We start from the raw sequence: 22,655 nt of genomic DNA on the forward strand, positions 1-22,655 counted from the left end.
TCTTTTATATCATTTCTTCTTTTATTTTGCTAGCTTCTATCAATCCAAAATTCTAAAATTTTAGAAAGTTTACCACCCTATTTTATTACACCAGAAGTTCTGCTATAAAGTAAAAGTTATGGAAAAAATGCACGAATAATAAATCAATTCCTTTTACTTTGAATTGAGACTAGATTTTGAGTCTGGGAGTTAAAATTTCTTTCAAGTTTGTAGATTTACTTTTTAAAAAAACCATCGGTGAAAGTTTGGGTTTGAATGTCCAAAATTTGGAGATAAAGTAAAATTTGAAAGTTGAATATTGATTCGGATCCGGAGAAAAATGTTCAGAATTCTTATTGTTTAATAATGAGGAATTTTTCTAAAATTACCGATCGAATGAGCCCCTTTCGAAGTTTTTACGATAAATTCTTCTATACAAAGTGCCCTGGTCTAAAGAAGAAAAACAGAACAAAAAAAGAAAACGGAAAATATATTATGCCCACATCGCTCTTTACTTAGCATGCAAATTTTCCCTTTCAAGCTCTATTGCCCCTTCTTATAGTCGGAAGTGATCGGGGGGCACTTAACCCCCCTCCATACATGCCCATCATTTCCCTAATTGCATGCGATCAAAATTTTGAAATCGGCATTTTTTTCAGTATAGTTGAAAGGTTTAGTGATTACATTTTTGAATATTGAAACCCTTCAGAGCCCTTAGAGCAAGGGTTGTGTGTTATGTCCAGTGGTATATAAGGGGTTTATGGAAAGGGTAGTTGCATAGGCTTTAGAGAGAGCTCTTTGGGTTACAAATAGAAATTTATATTGCCCTTTTGATGTTTGAAATTAATTGGCCGGCATAAAACTCCCTTCCATTCGCCCATCATTTCTCCGAACACATCCAATAAAGATTTTGAGGTAGTCATTTTGTCAAGCTTATTTGAACAATCCAGTAATTACGATTTGAGGACGACTACCTCCCCCCCCACAGCACATAGGGCAAGGGCTAAGAGTTATATTAGTTGTTCATTGTTAACATTTAAGGTTTTATGGAAAGGGTAATCGTATAAACCTTGTTTGTGGCTAATTCAGCTGGAAATCAGAAGTCCTAGTGTCCTTTTTAAGAATAAAAAGACTGCAACTTTCCCGAATCCACGTCTTCTTTTCCAAAATGCATCCAAATTTTTTTGGATATATCCATTTTGTTTTAACTAGTCTAAAGATCATATAAGAGGGCCTTCAGGGTTGAAATAGCCGGTCAGAACCTAGGGATAATGATTGGAACTTATGCACCAAAGAAATGTAAGATTTCATGGAATGGGTAGTCATACAAACTTTGAATAAGGCCCATTTGAATGGCATCAGAAGCTGTAATTCTCTTTTTAAGATTCAAAAGACTTTTGAGGGTAAGCAGCCCCCCTCCCCTCCCACGGACCATTGCGGAGCATCAAAAATTCCTGGTAACGCCTTGACTTTCCCGTCTCCGGGACGTTTCCAGGCTTTGATCAAGATGAGTCCCCGCACGAGGCTTTAAAATAGACGCCTATAGATAGATAGGTAAGTGCATTTCAAAAGCCCATGGGCCAAATACGCACAAAAATATAAATAAATAACAAACAAGCAAGGAAAATTATTAAAATTATATAATTCAACCGTTTATTTGTATCAGTGCAGATAAATTTAACCGTAGGGTCAATCAATAATATTTGGCTACTATAGTCTCGGCGCATACAAAAGCTCCTCCCATCAACGATCCAGTGTATATTTGTCAGTCACGGAATAATGGTGCAAATTTGTATTATTCATAATTGCCAAAGCAGAAAGAACTGTAGTGAGTCGGTGAAGTGGTTCGCTATTGTCCCATTTCACAGGTATCACTTAGCTGAATGGCCTATCCAGGATTTCAAAAATTTTGGCCAAATCGGAAATTTTTAGTGCTAACTTTTAATCAACACTGCTACAGAGAAAGCAGTCCTAGAGACCTTTCTAAGTATAGCTTAATTGTGCCTGTTTCATGTAATATGACGAAAGGATACTGTTTATTATATAATTATTGACACTCCTAAGTTTGTCTAATGTGTGTGCCATGCCATTGAAATATGATTAAGTAGTCTTAATCGGACTGTTTTCACCTGAGTTAACTGTGGCGCCATCTTTTTTTTGCAAAAATTCTAAGTTTAGCTTAATTGTACCTGTTTCACGCAATATAACGAAGGAATACTATTTATAATATAGTTATTAACACTATTAAGTTAGTCTTATGTGTTTGCAATGCCATTCAAATATAATAAAGAAGTCTTAATTGGACTGTTTTCACCTGAGCTAACTGTGGTGTCATCTTTTTTTGCAAAACTCGTAACATTAAATTTGCTCGGAAGAACGCCAGATGACAGACCACTGCCCCAAGAGCTCCTGTCTAACCGTAAAAAGCGGAAGCGATGCCACAAGCGTGGCGGAGAACGAGGTCAGCTGATGATCCCAGTTATCGTTTCATTATGATCAACTAGTCTTGCTCCAAAAACCTCACCCCATCAACGTATCCTTGTTAAGATAGACTGTTCTACAAATGCCAATATGCCATCTCTTATTCCCTTCAATCAAGCTCCGGTATGTTCGACTAGTAGTGATCTGCCTCCCCCTCTATTAAGGTCAGTGACTTTTAATTCGAAAAATAGAATGCCGAATTTTCTCGTTATAAAATGCCAGTCATTGTGTAACAAAATGGAAGAATTTGAAGTTATCGTCCGTCAAAATAGTATCCCAGTTATCGCAGTTACAGAAATTTGGAATTTTGATAGGTTGTCAGGTCATATGGAAGGCTACGAAATTTTCCTGAGCACACGTGCTGATCGAGGTGAGCATAGACTAGGTGGAGGTGTTGCCTTGTACATACGGAAAGACATCCCTTGCAAATTATTACCGCAATTATTTGATCCAGCTCATGAAGTAATCTGGGCTATTTGCAAACCTAAATCTCTTCCCCGGCGCTTTTCTTGTATTATAGTCGCTTCAGTATATTACCCGGAAAGTGCAAGAAACCGGGGTGACTTGGTCTTCTACCTCCAAACGACTGTTGATCACCTGAGAAGTATATACAATAGCCCTGCTTTTATTATAGGAGGAGACTTTAACCAAACCAAGAAGAGTTGGTTATCATCTTGTTTGTCTTTAAAACAAGTAGTACACATACCCACCCACTCTTTGTGGGGCATATTGGACCTTATACTCACAAATTGTGATGATTTTTACTCCCCTCCCTTTTCTCTTGGTCCCGTTGGTATGTCAGACCACAACGCAATTCTTTGGAAAGCAAGAGAGTCTTTACCAAAGCCCAAACTATCCCGTGTCACTGTTCGTCCTTGTATGGAGTCGGCCATCTGTGAATACGGTCGATGGATTGGCACATATGACTTCCCCGAAGAGTACAATACCGGGCTCTTGGAAACTAAGGTATCCGATTTCAGTGCCACGTTATACAGTCAATACCTAAAGATCTTTACAACAAAATCATTTCTTGTAAGTGACTACGACAAACCATGGATATCTCCAGCTATTAAATCACTAATAAAAGAGAGGTCTCGCCTCTACTCCCGTGGTGATATAATCAACGGCAAGAAATTGTGAAATCAAATAGTCTCTTTGGTAAAGAAACCCAAAGCTCGGTATGGCCGTGAAACCATGCCCTCCCAATTACTTACTTCAGACCCTAACAAGTGGCACAACGCTGTGAAAAAGGTGGCCGGCCAAGCTTTTGACAGCAGTGTAAAGATCAGCAATGATGGCGGGTCCTTAATCAGTGCAGAAGAATTGAGTGAATTCTTCACCAAGATCTTTACTACCTATCTAACTATTACGGCTCATGAAAAGTCCACCATACTTGAAAAATGTGAGCCTGAGAACAACATAATAGTCAGTGAGTTTGATGTTTACACGGAATTACGGAAGATCAAACCGAATACATCTTCATACCCTGGTGAATTACCTGCCAAACTGCTACGTGAATATGCAGCATTCATAGCATTACCACTGTCCAGCATCATTAACGAGTGTTTTGCTTCTGGCTTTTTCCCGTCACAGTAGAAAAGGGCCTATATTAGAATTATTCCAAAAAAGCGCGTCCCTAGTGCATGCGACGATCTCCACCCGATCTCACTTACACCTTGTTTGGCGAAAGTAACTGAGGCCTTTATACTCAAGTTTCTTCTGAAACAAATTCATGGGCGTATTGATAAATTCCAGTACGGTGGACTCCCCAAGTGTAGTACTACAATCTACCTAGTACGGATGTTTGACTGCGTCCTCCAATGGCTTGAAAAAGGTAGCTGTTTCGTCGACATTTGCGCAGTGGATTTCCGAAAGGCCTTTGACCTAATCCGCCACCGGACTGCAGGCATGAATTTCCAGGAAATGGGGGCCAAACGATGCACCCTTGGCCTTGTACTTGACTTCTTAACTGGCCGAAAACAAAAAGTCTTTGCACTCCACAAAAACGATTCGGATTCATCATGGTCAGATACTTCTTGCGGGGCCCCACAAGGCACAAAATTAGCTGGAATAATTTTCCTGGCTGTAATTAATTCCCTGCTTAACCATCACGACGACCGTTACAAGTTTGTAGATGATCTGTCCATAGTGCTCGCTTACCTGGTCGAAAACACTATCATAACAAAGCAGTTTTCAGACCAGTTATTTGATCAGCTAAAGACCGAATGCTCAAGTCATGATCTTACCATTAACGTAGCCAAGTCGAAGATAATTCGTTTCAACCCTCTGAAGCGGAATATAGATATGCCTCTAGTCCCTTTCCCGATTGTGAACGAAATAAAAATCTTAGGAGTAACTATCACTAGTGACTGTAGTTTCAGTGCCCATATTAATTTAACCGTCCACAAGGCTAATGCAAGCCTTCAGACACTTACCAAAATGAGGCGTTTTGGGTGTGATACTAAAAGCCTTCTCCATGCCTACACGTGTTATGTTCGCCCGTTGCTCGAGTACGCGTGCCCGGTGTGGGGTCCATCTGCTATCCGCACAGCGTACCTATTACGCGACATAGAGTGCGTCCAGAAAAGAGCAACAAGGATTATACTCCGAGACCGTGGCATACCCTACGATCAAGCCCTCGCTAAATTAAATTTATCTCCACTTAAAGTCCGGCTGGAACACCTTATTCACCAATTTGGAAAATTCATCCTAGCCAATAAGAGTCACCGATCACTACTACCCGAACCAGCCCCTCCCAATAGCCGAACTCGATTACGAAATAAACTTGTACCCCCTAAAGAACCAATCGATACGCAAACTCATTTGTGCCTTTTTTCACATCAGTTTTTAATACTGAGTTGTAGTGTGTGATTTTTGTTTAAATGTATGATTTTTGTGAAAAAACTGAATTTAGCTCTATGCTACGATAGTTTTTAAATATACCGATCTCTCTCTCTCTCTCTCTCTCTCCCCTCTCTCTCTCTCTCTCCTCTCTCTCTCTCTCTCTCTCTCTCTCTCTCTCTCTCTCTCTCTAAGTTTGATTATTAAGGAGGCATTGGCTTGATTCCTATAGGTATCAAATTACCTAGCCTGAAGATATTTAATAGACCACAGACGCCTTATTAGGATTTCAAAAAAAGAATTAATATCGGATTTCAAAAAGAATTGCTGGTGCTAATGGTGAAAGTGTGAAAGAATAAAAATATTTTAATGGTGATTCCTTTTGCCAAAGAGCCTTCTGATTGAGCTACTTAGTTTAGTTCTTCCTTTAAATACGAAGAGAATGGCTTTGGATATAGTATTTTCGATGCCCGATTTTTTATTCAGTTCCGAACTTGCAAATTAAGTAAAACTTCTCTTCAGAAAGCACTTTTTTAGAACTTATTAAGTTAACCCTCGCGATTCTTTTTGTTATCTTTCCAGTTTCGGGTTACGTGCAAGTTTGGTATAATTTGTATAAGCAAATTGTGAGAATTCCTATGGAGGGGGGGGGGTATTAATGCCAGTATATTTATAGCTGACTTGTCCTCAATTCAACTAATATATAATTATATAATGGATAAGAATAATCCAAATAATTTAAAACATACTTTTTCAAATAATTAAAGATATTTAGATGATATTTTGGTTTTAAATTGTAAGGAATCTATTAATATTTATAAAAATATTCATCCATTAGAGTTGTCTCTCAAACCTAGTCATGGCACTGGTCTAGAAGATAATTTCTCAGATTTGAATATTTATATTTCTGAATATAACAAATTAGTTTTTAAAATGTATAATAAAACTGATAATTTTGATTTTGAAGTGATTAATTTCCCTTTCTGTGAAAGCAATATACATTCAAACTTCACATACTTAGCATTTTACTCACAATTACTTAAATATGCAAGAATTTTTAGTAGTTATACTGATTTTAAAAATAGATATAAAATTTTAAGCCACAAATTGATTTTAAGAGGCTCCTCTGTAAATAAGTTAACTTTGAAATTTAAAAGATTTAGTTTTCATTTCAATAAACTTTTATGCAAATAAAGAAAGAATTATCAAGCAATGTTTAGCGAAATCTTTGGTTGATTTTGAAATTCTTGTAATTGGAAATGGCGGGTCCCTTATCTTTGACAGCGGACTGTCGGTGAAATTTGCATAAGATTTTTTTTTTGAAAGTTTTAATTTGCATTCATTTTCTAGAATTTTATTCAGGTTACATTTGCATAGATAAAGAAGAATTTATACCGCTGTAAAAATTTAACAAGCGTTCAGAACAATTATACAACGCTTGTATGTAGGATTATTTATTTTACCACAGATACACGAGGGCAAAAACCAAGTTAGGACAAGTCAGTTTAGGAGCTATTAGGTTGTTTTGCAAGTGTTTATTATTATGTATGTATTTCAGGGGTGATACCTATTACTGAGATATCACAAGGAGCTTATGGTAGGCGTGCCACTTTGCCTAGGTAAGGAATTTAAAGTACCGAAACCCTATAGGCAAACATGTATTTTCCTGATGAGTCCTTGTGTTGGGTGGTCGCTTTTGCAGTATTTGTTTGATTTATAGTCTTAAGCATTCGGTTTATGACGACTTACACTTTCTGACGACACGACTCCCTGTGCATGTACTATTCTTTGCGGTTGAAAGCGTATGGTTACACTGTTTGACCTTTGTAATTGGATGGGTGAGTAGGCTCAAGGCCTCGTTCAATTACTTATCTATCTTAATTACTAAAGAAGGAAAACAGTCTTTCTTTCTCTTTCTGTCTTTTTTTATGTTCGGTTGTGCAGTGTGTGTTTGATTCTGTGTTTGTGCTGTTGCATTGATGATTTCTTTTTTCACTATAAAATTTGGGATTGGGATTAAAAAAAGGAATAGTTGTGGGAAAAGTCAAAGTCATGGCCAATTGTAGAAAAAAGCCAAGACCGATTGTTCAATTAAGTGGGCAGCCCAGTCAAGGGTTAATTTTATCCCTTTGATTGCCGTTGTTACTGTCTGCCATTTATGCTACAACTTTCCGTGCATGTGTGTCCCTTCACAAATTTATTTAATCATTCTAATTACCAAGTTTGTTGTCAGCTGCTAATCAAGCACTTTTTGTCCAGGGCATGTCAAATATTTCTTACAACTTCAGATTGTATATTGCTCACAATTGGTATTATAGCAACAGAGACCAAAATGTTACCTGGTAAATCGATCCAATATTTCTTTATGCTGTTCAATGACTGCGGGTATTTAAATATATATATATATATATATATATATATATATATATAATATATATATATATATATATACATATATATATATATATATATATATATATATATAATTTTATACTCATGTTTTAAAATAATTTTAAATGTATACTGAAAGTTATTGATGTCACAATTGGTGAAGATTATTGAAAGCTTTATTGATTGGTATATTGTTGTCAGGCTATGGACTCACTTTTGACTCCCAAATTAATATTCCTGTTTTTTATACTTGGATTTTGTGTTTTCAGTAAATAGCTAGTTTTTTATAATCCTAGAAACACAGGAAAACATTGTTAGTTGGTTTATTTACGCTAGTTTTATTGATATAGATTAAATAGAAGTAATAATTAATATTAGAAATAATAATAGTAAAGCTGTGAAGTAATAATCTTTTCCGTTTTAATTTTCAAATTCGCTCTATACTTCCCTCGAGGAAACTGATTTTTTAATTAATTTTCTAAGAGCAAGGTTTTTCATCTGTCCAAAAGTAGGATTTCGTGCGACAAAGGAATTTCTTTTTTAAACGAGAAGCACATTTGCGAAAAATGATCTTCTCCATATACTGAGTCCTCTTGCTATTTTTTTTCTTTAAACCCACCTTCTTTCCTATCAAGTAAACCAATTTTATCTTTTTCTTTTGCATTATTACAGCCATGTCAAGTACTTTCCTTGCCATATGCGTGCCTACCCATGAAAAAATCTAATGTCATTTATCAAGGAGGCACACTCGTGCCTCTATAAAGAGGCGACACACGACAATGTTAAGCGATCTTCGGTTCCAGTGGTCGCAGACGGATGGGGAGGGATGCATTTCGTAGCCCGAGCTCCAACTAAGAAACCTGCAAAATTTCATCCCCCTCCAACTTTTTCTTCATGGGGAAAATCTGGCCGAAAGTTTCGACCTGTCAACCCAAGCCCCTCTTTAACGTTGTCCGATCGGGCTGAAATTCACAAGTTAAGGTCCCCTAGGGCCCAGGAGCTTATCCGCGAAATTTCAGCTTGATCCGATAACTCCTTCCCTGTTTTCCAGAAACCACGCATAGCCACTTAAAATTCATTTACTTTTTTTTTCGCCACGCCTACAGGTCACATCCGACATCGGATCTGGGTGTACGAAGACTCATTCGATGCGGAATTCTCCGAGTAAGTGCCCATGAAAGTTTCGTAGGAAAATCTTAACCCCCCGAAAGTTTCGACCCTCCAACCCCCCCCCCCCCCCACCCCTTTTAACGTTGTACGATCGGGCTGAAATTCACAAGTTAAGGTCCCCTACGGCCCAGGAGCTTATTCGCGAAATTTCAGCTTGATCCGATAACTCCTTCCCTGTTTTCCAGAAACCACCCATTAGCTATTTAAATTAACGGATTTCTCTCCATAAGAGCCCATGTTAATTTGAAATTTTTAAAAGCTATTGAGAAGTTATATTTACACACATGCAAGTTATTAGCTCAGTTGGTAGAGCGTGAGACTTTTAATCCTCGGGTCAAGGGTTCAAGTCCCTTACGGGCGGTTTTTTTTCACAACATCAAAAAAATTTTGATAACACCTGGACAGCTTATCATTTGAGAGATAACAGAATATTAGCTTCTTATGAGCAAAAGAAACATTTCGGTCATTCTATCTATTTTTTTTCTATTTTATACAATGATTTAAAAGCGGGGGGGGGATTCCTCTCCTAATTCCTGTACGAGGAGTACAGGAATTATTAAATTACATCCACCATGGATTGTAGAAAAACGTACAGAATTAATATGAAAAAAAATTAAACCTGTACAAAAGAGTCTTTAAAAGCGGGGGGTTTGCCTCTCCTAATAGTCTTCTTATAGTCCTAATAGTCTAATAGTCCCATGTTAATTTTGAAATTCTTAAAAGTTACGAATATCAACATTCAAGTACATCAAAATAATCAGCTCGGCACGGCGAGAATGACTGCAAGCATCATAAAAATCCAGCTCCATTCCAGAAAAATTTTTGATAACACCTGGACAGCTTATCATTTGAGAGATAACAGAATATTAGCTTCTTATGAGCAAAAGAAACATTTCGGTCATTCTATCTATTTTTTTTCTATTTTATACAATGATTTAAAAGCGGGGGGGGCGGCAGCCACCCAAGTTCCTCTCCTAATTCCTGTACGAGGAGTACAGGAATTATTAAATTACATCCACCATGGATTGTAGAAAAACGTACAGAAATAATATGAAAAAAACTTCGTTTTCTTAAAGAGTTAAAGAGGCTGCGTCCCAAAGTCGAACCTTAAAACGTACAGGAATTAGAAGAGGCAGTTGGGGGGCTGCCGCCCCCCAAACCCCCAGCTTTTAAAGACTCTTTTGTACAGGTTTTTTGTTTTTTTGCTAACCCCCAGCTCTTGGCTTCGGAAAGGCCCTCTTTTAATTAACAAAAAATTGAAATGAATGAATAATGGAATAACTTCGAAAAATGTTAAACACAAGAGGACAGGAGAACCATTGCGCCGAAACTAGTAATTAGTAACAATGAAGTCCCCCCCCCCCAAAAAAAACCTGTACAAAAGAGTCTTTAAAAGCTGGGGGTTTGGGGGGCGGCAGCCCCCCAACTGCCTCTTCTAATTCCTGTACGTTTTAAGGTTCGACTTTGGGACGCAGCCTCTTTAACTCTTTAAGAAAACGAAGTTTTTTTCATATTATGTTGAGATAGGGCTAATGGTTGATATAAGGAATGATTCTACTGTTCAAATCTATCTACAGTGATTTGTATGGACAACTTTTGATCATCAGTAATTGTACTTCTTTTTGTTACCCAACATGTCGTTAACTGTATGAATGGTATAAAATAATTGGATGATATGGGTGTAATCTGGGTTTGATAATATATAGATTTAGAATAATATCTATTTAATTCATTCCAAATTTAAGCGCTGCCCAAGTAAAGGTTTTTGTGGGAACAAAGCATCATTTATTTCTTTTCACCCAGGCATTTCGTATAGAGGGAGTTTAAGATCAAGTTTCTTTTATTATCAATTTACATCCATTTATAAACAAAAATATCCCAAAGGGCTCAATGGCCCGTTATTTGGAAAAAAAGCAAAAGGCAAAATATAAATAAATACTAAATACATTCACACTTAAAATATATTTAGATTCTACTCACCAATCCCCACCTGAGTACAACTGGTCTCCGCACCACCAACTTAAAAAAATACTTAAAAAATACAAAGAAATAATAATAAAAAAAATATACATCGAGGATCCAGCACTCACACCAACCAAATCTAAATAATTAAATTCAATCTAAATAATTAATTAATTAAATAATTTAACAAAATAAATAACTGATGAATATTTTGAATCAGTTTGATTTTTTTTTAATCAAAAAATTCTTTAACTGTTTCTTGAAGGAGCCTATGGTACAAGACTGTCGAATCCCAACAGGAATGGAGTTCCAGTTACGCCCGACAGCAACTATCAGACCAAAGTCCGAGTGCACTGCAGGGGTGAATGGCACTAGCACATCATCCTGGATCCTAGGAACCAGTTTCTAAGTTGTCTTTGAAACTTCAAAAGGAGCTCATTCGGTTGAAAATGGAAAGTCCTAGCGCCCTTTGTAAAAGTCAAAAGTGATTAGGGGGCAACCAGCTCCACCCCCATACACCCATCATTTCCCCGAACACATCCAAATAAAATTTTGAGATTTCTCTTTTTTTTAGCATAGTGGAAAGGTCCAGTGACTATGTCCATAAGGATGTCGACACCCCCAGGTCCCCTCAGGGCAGGGGCTGTAAGTTCTGCAACTCGTCCAATGTTTAGATATAGTTTATGTTATTGAGAAAGGTGAGTAAGTTTGGCCTTTAGTTTCAAAAAGAGGAATGGCATTTAAGTGAGCCTTTCAGATAATGCTGAGAGGAGTATTCAATTAATCGAAAGTCGTTATTTACAAATGGGTTGTCAAAGGGCATAACTTAGGAATGACTGAGAGCACTAATTTGGAACTTTCAGGAAATGATTACCAAAAGGGCAGTATTTATACGTAACAACCACTACTCCTACTACTACTGCTACCACCACTACTAATACTATCACTACTACCACCATAACTACTGCTTCTGTAACGAATACTACCAAGACTGGGGGCATTGAAATTAACATATAAGGAAATGTTGAGGGGAAAGTTAAGCTAAATCAAAACATACGATGTGTACATCAATCGGCACAAGGGCGTATCAGCGATATTTTTGAACATCTTACCGTATCAAGATAAAGCTTCCGGGGCATCATAAGGGGGATATTCGACTAACCAGATGGCTAGATGTATATGCTACTACTGCTATTTATACTGCTGCTATTACTGCTACTATTTCTACTAATACAACACTACTACTGCCCTACTACTATAACTACTACTTTTATACTATGGTTATGATACTACTATGATTAAGGTTAAGCGCAGGAAGGTAAAAAAAATTGAGAGAATATTGAGAAGGATGGCTCTCAAGAATGGATTTTGTATTAAGTGGGAACTTTCAGAGGATGCTTAAAGGGGAAGACCAGTTGACCAAAAGGGAATATGTGCGTACAATTACTAATACTACTACCTCTGCCTTTTTAAAAACAGCAACTACTGCTACTACTATTTCTATTACTACTACCACTGCTACTCAACTACTCCAACTACTTTATGTATCAAACAGTTCGTGGTAACGAACTGTAGTAAGGAGCGACACGGCTCAATAGTAACCAAAACTCTAAAAAATTGAATTTTGATACCAATAGCTACATCAAAAGAATCGCATTTTAATGCTGATTTTAAATATATAAGTTTCATCAAGTTTAGTTTTACCCATCAAAAGTTACGAGCATGAGAAAAATTGCCTTATTTTGGAAAATAGGGGGAAACACCCCCTAAAAGTCATAGAATCTTAATCGAAAATCACATCATCAGATTCAGCGTATCAGAGAACCCTGATGTAGAGGTTTCAAGTTCTTATCTACAAAACTGTGGAATTTTGTATTTTTTGCCAGAAGGCAGATCACGGATGCGTGTTTATTTGTTTGTTTGTTTTTTGTTTTTTTTCCCAGGGGTGATCGTATCGACCCAGTGGTCCTAGAATATTGCAAGAGGGCTCATTCTAACGGGAATGGAAAGTTCTAGTGCCCTTTTTAAGCAACCAAAAAAATTGGAAGGCACCTAGGCCCCCTCCCACGCTAATTGTTTTCCCAAAGTCAACGGATCAAAATTCTGAGATAGGCATTTTATTCAGCGTAGTCAAAAAACCTTATAACTATGTGTTTGGGGACGACTTACTCCCCCACAGTCCCCTTGGGAGGGGCTACAAGTTACAAACTTTGACCAGTGCTTACATATAGTAATGCTTATTGGGAGGTGTACAGACGTTTTCAGGGGAATTTTTGGTTGGGGGAGGGGTTGACAAGAGGGAGATATGTTCGGGGAACTTTCCATCGAGGAATTTGTCATTCGGGAAGAAAATTTTCATGAAGGGAACGCAGGATTTTCTAGCATTATCTAAAAAAAAAACAATGAAAAAATAAATATGAAAAGTTTTTTCAACTGGAAGTAAGGAGTAGCATTAAAACTTAAAACGAACAGAAATTATTACGCATATGAGTGGCTCACCTCCTCCTAATACCTCAGTCTTTACGCTAAAGTATTTTTAGTGATTTCAACTGTTTTTTCTATGGCTTTTGTGATTCAGGGGTCATTCTTAATGAATTGGGACAAAATTTAATCTTTAGTGCAAAGAGCGAGGTACTGACGAGGGAGTGAACCCCTCATATATGTAATAACAGCATACCCCTCATATATGTAATAACAGCATGAGATTACAAAAGTTCTTTACGTAAGCTAATTTATAAGTTACTTTTATCTTTTACGAATAAAAACAGACGTAAAAAATTAAAAGTTCTAGTTGCCTTTTTAAGTAACCAAAAAATCGCAGAGCAACTAGGCTTCCACCACCGTTCCTTTTTTTCTCAAAATCATTCGATCAAAACTATGAGAAAGCCATTTAGCCAAAAAAAAAAAATATGCAAATTTCGTTTTAATTATTCCTCTGCGGAGAGCTAAAATCAAAACATGCATTGATTCTAAAACGTTCAGAAATTAAATAAAAAATGAGTTTTTTTAGCTGAAAGTAAGGAGCGACATTAAAACTTAAAACGAACAGAAATTACTTCGTATATGAAAGGGGCTGCTTCCTCATCAACGCTCTTTACGCTAAAGTTTTTTACTGTTTTAAAAAGCAGAGTTGAGAGAAAGAGTCAAACTTTAGCGTGAAGAGCGGAGCGTTGATGAGGAAGCATCCCCTTTCATATACGAAGTAATTTCTGTTCGTTTTAAGTTTTAATGTCGCTCCTTACTTTCATCTAAAAAAAAACTTGTTTTTTTTTATTTAATCGCGACATAAAACGAAATTTTCGGGAAGTGCTGAGGGAAAAGTTGAACTAAATTAAAACTATGAATTTACATGTTATCAAAAGGGCACATCGGCGATATCAACTGACCAAAAGGCAATATGGCAATACTGCTGCTGCTACTAGTACTAGTGCTATTACGTTTAATACTACTACTAGCCCTACAGCTAGTACTACTAATACTACTACGGCGACTATTATTAAAACGATGCTTAAGGGTATGAAGGTGAAATTTTCACGGAACATTCAGGGGGAATTGAAACGAAATTACAACGCGAGAGTGTATGCAGGTTGTTAAAAAGATGTTTCAGCAATATCTTAGGAGCGCTTCGGTACGATGAGTTGAAACTTACAGAGCTTGTTTGGAGGGGGCAGGGCAATTAAAAGGTAGTGTTTGCATTCAAATGCTACTGCTTCAACTACTGCTACTGCTCTTATTACTGCTACTTAAACTGCTAAAGCTACGGTTACTACTATTAATTCTACTGCTGCAATCTGCTACTACTACTCTTGCTGCTGGTACTTCTACTACTGCTCCCAAGGTCGAGGGTATTAAGACAAAAATTTAGATGAACAGTGAATCAAAACTGAACTAAATCGAAACACAATATGCACATACAGATTGTTAAAAGGACGTTTCAGCCGTGCTTCAGGAACGGTTTGTGGTTAGTTGAAGATTTCAGTGTGTGTTGAGGGGAATGTTTAAGGAAACCAACGGTGCTATGTGTATGCTGTTACTAATGCTACCATAACTACTATAACTGTTGCTACTATGCAAGCTAAAGGTATTATGGTGAAGCTTTCAAAGAATATCTAGACAGTTGTTGAACTAAATCAAAACAAACTGTGAGCATGCAAATTCTCAAAAGGGTGTAACAGCAATATCTCGGGAACGGCTTACATGAATAAGTTGGTCCTTTCATGGTAAGAAGTGGAGGATTTTAAAGTAATCAGAAGGTACTGCTTGTGCACTATTAATGCTACGATTGCTGTAAGGAATGAAACTAAGGGTAATAATGTAAAAATTTTAGGGAACATTTAGGGGAGTTTCAGTTAAACGAAAAACTATATCCATGCAGGGTTTCAAAAGGGCATATAAGCATAAGCAATATCATAGGCAGCGCTGCGCTATCATAGATAGCAACATCACAGAAAATTTTAAAGGAGGTCAGTTTATTAGAAATTTAAGCTCTAGCGAGTCTAGTACAATTTTTTAAAGTAAACAGCAGCCCTCCTTCCAAGCCCTTTCATTCTCAAACAACATCCAATAAAAATTATGGGATTGTTTTTTTGTTGAGCATAGTTGGAGTGTCCTGCATCTATGTTTCCAGGGATAGTGTTTGCGTTAGCAACCCACTGTCATGCAATTTGCCCATTATAATTTAAAACTAAATGTTGCTTTAAAACTAAAGCAAAAGGCAGTATGCGTATGCTGGTTGCCGATAAGACACCTCAGCAATAACCCAAGAACGATTGAGGGTATAAAGTTGAAAATTTCACGGCTACTGCTATTACACCTTCTGCTCTTACATTTGAACTAAATCAAAAGAGTGTAAGTGTATCCAGGTTGTCAATGAGCATAGATGCAATGGTTTGGGATGAAGATTAAGTTTTTTTTTTCAGGTCAACTTGAGCAGGTATTTAACTAAGTTAAACAATACTATGTGTGTCCAAATTTTCAGAAGGGTGTATGTTATTAAAAATTGTTTAAAAATTTTCTCCAACTTACAAATAGCAAGTCCAGTAATGGTTTCTCAAAGAAAAATTGAAAAAGTTTAAAATATTGGCTTCTTTTTCCATAAAAAAGACTGTCAATAAAAAACGAGCAGAAATTAATTAAGATTTTTTTTTCACCGAATAAGTTTTTGAAAGAAAAGTAAAGAACTACATTAAACCAAAAATGAACAGAAATAAAGTCAAATAATTTTTCAAGCGTAAAATCACCACAAAGCACCGTCAAAAAATAAATAAAACCCGAAACGAACAGAAGGTACAATGAATAGTCAAGCTCAAACCGAGCAGAAATTAACATGAGTAGGGTAGACGCTCCCCGTATCTTCCGAGGATCAGAACATAATTTGCACTTTTCTGAAAAAAAGAAAACAAAATTAAAACACAAACCAATTTGAATTGTCAGTTAAATACCCATATGCTGATATTTCTTCCTTAAAATCTGGATAATCCTCGATTTATTAAAGTCAAAAAAGTGAAAAAATTTAAAATGTATTCTTCATCTATAAAATGCAAATTGTGTACAAATTATATTCAAATTATGTCTTGTATAGCCATCGCATATTAAGTATTGAGTATAAGTATGGCTACATTCGAGGTACCACCATTTCAATATATTTGAACCCTATATTTTCCATCGCATTCATGAACTAAGTTATAACTCATCGTTTTACTAAGATGTTTCAATCAATTAAACACTTAAAAATACTTAAACTCCCTTCATAACCTGTTTTTACTTCATTCTTAATAGCATCTGTTGAAACTCTTTTACTTAATACTTAAGATCAGATCGGGTCATTTTATTCTAATTCGAATAGGACAGCGCATTAGTAAATTTAATTAGTATCCGTTACTGTGAACCTCTTCTTTTTGTTTATTTATGTTTTGCTTGAATTTAGTAATCAAGAGTAAAAAGTTGTAATGCCTCACCAACTTCTTTTTAAAAACGTATCTTTTATTTCATCGAGTGGATCTTAAACCTAATTTAATAAAAACAAGTTATTTTTAACTGAAAGTAAGGAGCAACATTAAAACTCAAAATAAGCAGAAATTATTCCACATATAAAGGCCCCCCCCTCAATACCTTGCTATTTATGCCAAAGGATCTAGGACCTATAAAAAAGCCTAGTATTCTAGTTAGACGGCCCTTGTGTTCAGGAGCTGTTCTGAAAAAATTGGGACAAGCTGTCAAACTTTAGTGTAAAGAGCAAGGTATTGAGAAGGACAACCCCTCCATATAAGGAATAATTTCAACTCGTCTCTACTTTTAATGATGCACGTTATTTTCAGTTTTAAAAAACTTCTTTTTTTCTAATCTAATTTCTGATCGTTTTTCAAATAATGCCGGTAAATCGTGGCTCACCGTTGATGAAAAATTCCCTACCCTTGCAGGAAGCCATTAAGTGAAAATTCCCCATAGAATTCCTTCTGTAAAATTCCATCCTCGCTGATAATGTCCCTTCCCCAAAAATTTCTTGCGGACGACTCAGCCTGAAAAATTCTCCTTGGTAGACTTTCATTTTAAAAAGACTTTAATTTCTAGATTGTTTTCCTAGGAATTCCAAAAATTTCCATCTTCCGTGGAATTTTTTTTCCCGGAAATACAAACAGGCTGAAAATAGCTCTCGTACAACTCCCCCGGAACATCTTCATATGCAAAATGGGGCGGGAAAAGAGAAAATAAGACAAATAAATATGATTCCGCATAGGAGTTCTGTCGAATCCCTCAGTGTAATTTCCCTCCCCACTACAAAGTACCCCGTGGAAAGGCACCCTGCAAAAAATGCAACCACCCGGAAAAAGTCTGTATACTTACCATTAATAAATAATATACATAAACAAAGGGGAAATCTTTTGACTGAAACCTTTCCACAGGGGCTTTGGGGGTCATATTATTCCCAAGGACACAGTTACTCGGTTTTTCAACCATGTTGAAAAACACCCCTGGGGAAAAGAAAAAAAACAAATAAACACGTAGTCGCAATCTTTCTTTCGGCAAAAAAAAAAAAATACAAAATTCCACAAACTTTGCAAATGGGAGCTTGGAACTTTTACAGTAGGGTCCTCAGATATGCTGAATCTGATGGTAAATTTTTCATTAATATTCCTTTACTTTTCGAGGTGTGTATTCCATTTTTTTTAAATCAGGCAAATTTTCTTAGGATTGCAGCTTTTTGTGGGTAACACTAAACTTAATGGACCATATATATTTAGAATCAGCATAATAAGCCAATTCCTTTGATATATTAAATAAAAAAAATAGTTTTTTTAACTGAAAGTAAGGAGCGAAATTAAAACTTAAAACGAACAGAAATTACTCCGTATATGAAATGGGTTGTCCCCTCCGCAATCCCTCGCTCTTTACGCTAAAGCTTTTAATTGTTTTAAAAAGTAGAATTGTGGCAAAGAGTCAAACTTTAGCGTAAAGAGCGAGGGATTGCGGAGGGGACAACCCATTTCATATACTGAGTAATTTCTGTTCGTTCTAAGTTTTAATGTCACTCCTTACTTTCAGTTAAAAAAACTAGTTTTTTTTAATTTAATTTCTGAACGTTTTTGAATTAATGCATGTTTGATTTTGGCTCTCCGCACATAAGTTATTAAAATGAAATTTGTATATTAATTCTTTTTTGGCTAAATGGCTTTCTCTTAGTTTTGATCAGACGATTTTGAGAAATAAGAGGTGGGGAAGGAAGCATAGTTGCCCTCCAATTTTTCGGTTACTTAAAAAGGCAACTAGAACTTTTAATTTTTAACGAACGTTTTTATTATTAAAAAATATACGTAACTTAAGAATTAACTTACGTTAGAAACTTTTATATTCTTATATTTTTATTATGTATACGAGGGGGTTTGTACCCTCGTTAATACCTCGCTCTTTACACTAAATCTTAACTTTTGTCCCAATTCTTTAAGAATAACCCCTGAATCAGAAAGGCCGTAGAATAAATAGTTGAAATTACTAAAAATACTTTAGCATAAAGAGCGAGGCATTTTTCTCCTCCTAAACACCTCGCTCTTTATGCTAAAGTATTTTTAGAACCCCTCATATGCGTAATAATCTCTGTTCGTTTTAAGTTTCAATGCTACTCCTTACTTTCAACTGAAAAAACGTTTTCATGTTTATTTTTTCGTTGTTTTTTTTATAGTAATGCTAGAAAATCCTGCGCCCTTTTCATTGAATTTTTCTTCCCCCATGACATATTCCTCCAAGGAAAGATCCTCCCACGTATCCCCCTCCCCTCAACCCTCCCCCCAAACCAAAAAAATTCTTCTGAGAACGCCTGTACACTTCCCAATAACCATTACTGTTTTTTAGAGCTTCGTTTACTATTGAGCCGGGTCGCTCCTTACTACAGTTTGATAGTTACCACAGTTACCATTACTACAGTTACCACAAACTGTTTGATAGCCTGCGTTTGATATGAAAGTTCCGTGTTTTAGAGATTAGGTTACTGTTGAGCCGCATCACTCGTTACTTCTATTTGTTATAACGAACTGTTTGATAAATAAAAATATTCAACTTAAAATAAGAAGCAACATTAAAACTTAAAGTGAGCTGAAATTATTCTGTTTATGAAAGGAGCTTTTCCTTTCCCAATGTCTTATTTGGGATGTTTGTTTCGAAAATCACCCAAATTTTCTCTAGCTCGAAGATTTTGATGGATAACATTTAACTTAGAGAATTTTATATATGTAATCAGCATAAAAAGCCCATTCTTTTGTTGCATCTATTGTTATAAAAATTCCTTTTTTAGAGTTTTGGTTACTATTGAGCTGAGTCGCTCCTTACTTATTGTTCGTTACAATAAACTATTTGATATTATTCAAGCAACTAACTGTGAGGTCTTTTTCTCTTCTTAAATAGCTTATTAGATAGATAAGGATGTGGAATTATCGACACATTTTATCAAATTGTCCACTGTGATTGTGGAGTACAATTGCTTGTTTTATAAAGTACACTTTAGCATTAGAAACAACTTATTTCATGAGGCGTTCAAAATTCAGTTTCTGGGATCCTTTTTGTCTATCTTAAGCTCCTTCTTGGTAATACTATCCCTAGAATAAAATAAAAGTTTACAGATAAAGGTCCTAGGTTTTGGTAAAATTATTTATTTTGAGGAAATATCGTGTGCCTCATAAAAAAAAAGTTAGTTAATAAATACGCAATGACTCTAGTATCGTTCTTTGTGCCTAATGCTATTTTCTGCTTCTTCAAAAAATTTCAGATGAGCATTTCTCGCTGCAATAACTTCTGGCGTGTCTTCAACAATTGCAGGAAGTCCATCATGATGGTCTCTTTCGGTTAAGGCATTAGAAATGACTTGAAACCCGTCATGACCTGCTGTGCTGCAGACTCGAACTTCTATGCCTTCTGGGTTAAGATAGTTTCATTATATATATATATATATATATATATATATATATATATATATATATATATATATATATATATATATATATATATATATATATATATATATATATATATATATATATATATATATATATATATATATATATATATATATATATATATATATATATATATATATATATATATATATATATATATATATATATATATATATACCTTTTAGGGAGCGGGCAATAATATAAGAAAATTGAGGGCCAAATAGCAAAAAAATTCTTAATGATTTGAATAAAAATTGCCCAAAAATTAAAAGAACTCAGCGTTTCGGGAAGGGGTGGGCACCCAGCCCTTATGGGTGCGTTCCGTTTTGAATTGACGCAAATTTCAGCTATAGTACCCTCCTTTTATGATATAATAATCGTGTTTAAAGACTGTCTTACGTTTTCAGTCATCTCCCTTTGCTTAGAACTCAGTACTAGAAATGAGCTTTTTGTTTAAAGTTTGCTTCTTCCTTACTGCATAACATCCCTTTGGGTTTCATTATACACGTTCTTCACTATCTTTTGCATTTCCAAGTCCGAAATCTTGGTAGGATCGGGAGAGCAATGACTCTAAGGGCGTGTCGGGTTGGCTTGTTTATTTTTATTACGCAATTAAACGGTTTTAACTATAGAACTATTATAATTAATAGTTCTATAGTTGAATAACTGATTTACGGGGTGTGTCCGTAGTAAGTCTTTTTCATCGGAAAACTTGTTGATTTTGATTGCGGTATGATGTTGTGTTATTTTTTAACGTCATTATCAACGAAATCATCATTATTTTGGGTGTTTTCGTTTTGCTAAATTTCCAGAAAAAACGTTTAGATGTTTATTATATGTTTCGTTTTCCTAAAATTTTGAGCCGTTGTTCTTCTTTAGTCAGTGGTGTTTTTTGGTGACTAATAGGATATACCATTGATACTCTTGTTACCATTGATACCGTTGACACCGAATTTTTGAATAGAAGCCGTTGCTTTCCTTTAGTCACAGTTGTATTCCAGTGGCAGTAACACTGATGAACGTTTTTTTGCTTTAAAAATTTTAATATTTCTTTAACAGTGAATGAATAAAAAAAAAAAAAAAAAAACACCAAAGATTTCGTTGGTTCACCGTTTTTTTTTGTTTTTTTTTTCACATATTTTGGTTCATTTGAGGTTCAAAGAAAAGTTTAATTGAATAAAAGTTGCCCTATTGCATTTCCCCTGCTAAAGTTCAAGAGGGTGATTTCTTTTTTTTTCTTTTAGAAGGCATTATTTCATAGATAATAATGGTTTAGGCGTATTCGGTTTAAAAAATCAAAATGTCCGCTTCATAACAAAAAACAAATTTAAAAATGGAGTCATAAAAAAGCTTCAGCTATAACAGATTTTCTTGTAAAAAAGGAAAACAAGTGACTCACAAGACACATCGCATTCAATTTACCAAAAGCGTAAAAAAGTGGGAAAAGACTCATTTGGCAGTGAACTAAAAATTCAGGCGCCATATATACGAGCTATAGTCCATCACATAAAAAAAAACATCCCAAGTGCCAAAAAGCACCCACACACTTCTGCTTCAAAAAGTCTAGTAACTATGCCTTTTTTGGAGGTATGCAATACCCCCATAACCCCCGGGGTAAGATGGTCCAATTTGTCCGTTTTAAAATTGAGATATCTCCAAAAATATCTGACCAAAAGTTTGGAGTAGCTATCTTGTTCAAAACAGTCAAAAGTCAAAAAACTATACTTCCTGGGATGTCTTGACCCCCAAAGCCCCTGAGGCAAGGGTTGCATGTTATATAAGTTGTGCATTGTTTATATACAAGGCTGATTATTGGGAAAAGGGGGCATGCTTCGAAAGCTACCACATCTATCTGAGCCTACTTTCAAGGAATGTTGAAGGGAATGTTGAACTTTGAAACTTTAATTTTGAAAAAAAGCATCACTTTAATGTTTTGATACTTTGATGAAATTTTGATGTTAAAAAAACTTTCATGTTGAAAACGAATTATATTACAAATATTTTCCTTTACATTTGCAACACTGAAAATAAAAATAAAATTGTAGTTAAATAAAATCTTAAATTGCTGAGATTTCAGCAGTTAAAATCGTTATATTCAATTTAATTTTATTAGTTCTTTCCAACGACTCTTCACGACGCATTCAGTTTTTAATTAAATAAAAAAACAAGTTTTTTAAATGAAAGTAAGGAGCGACATTAAAACTTAAAACGAACAGAGATTACTCCGTATATAAAAGGGGCTTTTCCGTCTCAACGCCCCGCTCTTTACGCTAAAGTTTTTTACTGTTTTAAAATGTAGAGTTAAGAGAAAGAGTCAAACTTTAGCGTAAAGAGCGGGGCGTTGAGAAGGAAAAGCCCCTTTCATATACGGAGTAATTTCTGTTCGTT

General features: G+C 35.6%; 1 long non-coding RNA gene across 1 annotated transcript; it reads right to left on the bottom strand.

The window, feature by feature from the left end:
* Window positions 1-16,031: 16,031 nt before the first annotated feature.
* LOC136043924 (uncharacterized) lies at window positions 16,032-20,878 on the bottom strand. Its single transcript, XR_010621751.1, has 2 exons — window positions 20,667-20,878; window positions 16,032-16,208 (listed from the first exon to the last, which is right to left on the bottom strand). It is a non-coding gene; the product is annotated as an uncharacterized LOC136043924 (long non-coding RNA).
* Window positions 20,879-22,655: the final 1,777 nt, after the last annotated feature.

This window comes from Artemia franciscana, chromosome 2, assembly GCF_032884065.1.
Source record: "Artemia franciscana chromosome 2, ASM3288406v1, whole genome shotgun sequence".
In the NCBI taxonomy this organism is placed as follows: Eukaryota; Metazoa; Arthropoda; class Branchiopoda; order Anostraca; family Artemiidae; genus Artemia; species Artemia franciscana.